We start from the raw sequence: 3,232 nt of genomic DNA, 5'->3' as shown, positions 1-3,232 counted from the left end.
TGGTATTTTGTTTTGTTCTTGTTGTTGTTGTTGTTTAAAGGCAGTTAACATCACTGGACTTACACGGCCTTACCTATGGAAGGCAGCAGCTGACATCTCTGTTCAGATCTTTTGGCTTCTCTGGGTTACTTTAAATCTGCCCTGAGCAAGTTAGAGTTAAGGCTTTAACTAAAATTTGAGCAGAGTATTTGGAACTCTCCCCTCTGGACCTCTCATATATTTTCCCTTTTTCTTCCTGGCTATAGTGGTCACCCCAAACTCTATGCTTTGTTTCTTATTTCTTGAAGCCAGAATGGCTATGGGTTTCTCTCCAAGTTTTAGCTCCTTCTCTGGAGCCTGCCCTCAGGATAGAAATGACATATAAATATCTTCACCTGTTGCTACTTCCTTCAAGTGTTGATCTCCCTCCAGCTTCTGCCTAATTTTGGTAACTCCAGTTCATTTATTTGTTTTCCAAGGAATTTTTAAAATCATGGTATATATTTGAATGATTACTCTAATGCCAGTGCAGAGAATTGGGTTTAGTAACAAAGGCTGGATGCAAGAAATCCAAGTAACAAACTGACCATGACTTCAAATGGAATAATGAGCCTAAGAATAGAGAAGGCAAAAAATTAGGAAAGTCTACAAGCTCCCATGACTCTGAACTTCCACATTTGACCCATCTAGAATTTTCTTTATTGTGTAGAGATGATCAGAAAAAGGATTGAGGTAGTAGCAACCAGAATTATTGCTTGTCACCTAAAATTCATAAATGAGGTAAATTAATGATACCTTGAAGCAAAAATATTCTTGTTCTGTTTCTCCTCAGTTACCATTCACAGAAAATAAATCCAAGAATTTCATGAAGTATTTCATACTGGTATTTGACTGCAGATGTATCATATTACATGGGAATTTTGTTGGCTACTAGCAATAGAAACCTGACTGCTATGGCTTAAACACCTAAGGGTTTATTGTTTTATGTAAAAGAAGTTCAAATGTGGGCTCTCCACACTGGCATGGAGTTCCACAAAGACAACAGGAATCTAGGCCTTGCTATATTTTGACAGTGCTTTTCCTGACACATAGCTTCCATCCTCAAAGTCACAAGATGGCAACAGGAATTGCAACCATCATATGTACATTTTAGGCAGGAATAAGTAGAAGGGCAAGGAGCAACAGGACTTCTCCAAGCTTTCTGTTAATAAAAGCCTTCTAATAAATCCCAATCTGTAACTTTCACCTATATATGTTTGACTAGTATTTAGTTAACATAGTCATACCTGTCTACAAAGGAGGTTGGAAAGTACTTTTTTTAAAGCTGGGACATTTGACACCTTAAATAAAATTGAGATTATGTTACTAAGGGTAGAGGAGAAAACGGATGTTGAATAAGCAACCAGCTATGTACCAAATGTACCAAATGATTTTGTTGGAGCTCTCCCAACCAACTTAAGCCAAACAACAACAGCGACAACAAAAACTGGGGAATATATTGACCCCCATTAGCGAACTTCAGGTTATCTCTATGCAGGCATACCCAATCTAGGCACGCAAATAAGCATTAAGAAATTATTTCCTTTATCTCTCACCTGTGCTTTTATCTGGATTGGAAACAGGCTTAGACATATTTTCCCCTCCTGGTGGCAAGATAGCTACTGGAAATAATGGGCTTACATTATCCCAGTTTAGCAATCTCGGTGGAAAGAGATCACCAGTTTCTTCATTTTAGAAAGAGTCGTAAGAGGGACTCATGGTCCTTGGTATCGTGTGCCTATTCCTACAATCGTTGTAGACAGGGTATGTGCTGCTCTGATTGGTCAGATCTGTGCTGTGGACCTCATCCTCCTGGGTCAGTCCCAGCTGAACCGTATGAACAGAGTTGTGTGAGGTTTGTCTCCAGATTAAACTTGATGCTAGAAAAGGGGTGAATGGACGCCAGGCAGGCAAAAACAACAGGCCTGGTACAGAGGGTAAAAACTTTGAAGAGAAAAAAAATTGGGTACTTTCAGTCTAGAAATGAAAAGACAAAAAAGGCAAAATACTGGTGATCTATGAATCCCTGGCATGATTCCTATTCTTATCAATATTATTCAATAATACAATGTCCACAGGGAGAAAATCTACTCCCAGCCAGGGCTGGTAATACTTTGAGCATTATGAAAAACTTACATAGTTCTGAAACAACTACCAAAATACCAAGAAGAAGATTTTCATAAGTTTGCTATTTATAGGGATATTTATTTGTAGTAACTCTTTTAAGAGCTAAACCAAGGAGATTCAGTGTGATGCACAATCATAAGTTAATCATTTCAGCGCTCTGTTTTGAAAAAGATTATGAGGAGAATAGTGTTCAAAGCAGTGAAGTGTTTTTTCCCAAGGTCATGAATTGACTTGGTAGCTAAGCAAAGTTGCAGGCTCCCAAAATATATGACTCATTCTGCTCCACATTTCTATAGCTTATTTTAGTTTATCATAACGGTTGGTCCTTTTTGGCATTTTTTTTTTTTGGTAGGTGAATGGCAGAAAATGAAAATGGCCATATGTTTGAAACAGCAACATTTGCCCTAGGGAAATAATAAACAAAAGAGGAGAGCACAAATATTCAAATGAAAGAAGCAATGGGGCACAGCCAAAAAATCTATGGAGAAAATTTGCGGGCAGCTAAGTAACAACCAATAGCAGTGTAAATTGAGGTATCAGAACTTTCAGCTTTTGGTATGACAGTGAGTATAGTCAGGGTTGTCTTTTATTTTGTTTCCTTTTAACATAACCTCATCCCGGGCGCCTGGGTGGCTCTGTTGTTAAGCAACTGCCTTTGGCTCAGGTCATGATCCTGGAGTCCCGGGATCGAGTCCCGCATCAGGCTCCCTGCTCGGCAGGGAGTCTGCTTCTCCCTCTGACCCTCTTCCCTCTCGTGCTCTCTTTCTCTCTCTCTCAAATAAATAAATAAAATCTTTTAAAAAAAACATAATGTCATCCCTACAGAAAAGTTTCAAAAATAGTACAAGGAATTCCAGAATAACCTCTACCCAGATTCCGCAAATGTTAAATTTTATTGTCTCATACATAATCTTCTCCTTTATTCTCTCTCTCTCTACACGTGAGTGTGCACACACACATGTGCACACACACAAACTCTGAATCATTTAAGAGTAAGTTCAGGTACAATACTTCTTTCCCGCTATACACTTCAGTGTGCATTTTCTTTCTTTCTTTCTTTCTTTCTTTCTTTCTTTCTTTCTTTCTT

This window comes from Callorhinus ursinus, unplaced genomic scaffold, assembly GCF_003265705.2.
Source record: "Callorhinus ursinus isolate GAN/ISIS: 27379988/994484 unplaced genomic scaffold, GSC_fseal_2.0 scaffold7, whole genome shotgun sequence".
In the NCBI taxonomy this organism is placed as follows: Eukaryota; Metazoa; Chordata; class Mammalia; order Carnivora; family Otariidae; genus Callorhinus; species Callorhinus ursinus.
The sequence above is the reverse complement of the archived record's forward strand: the minus strand, read 5'-3'. Positions refer to the sequence as shown.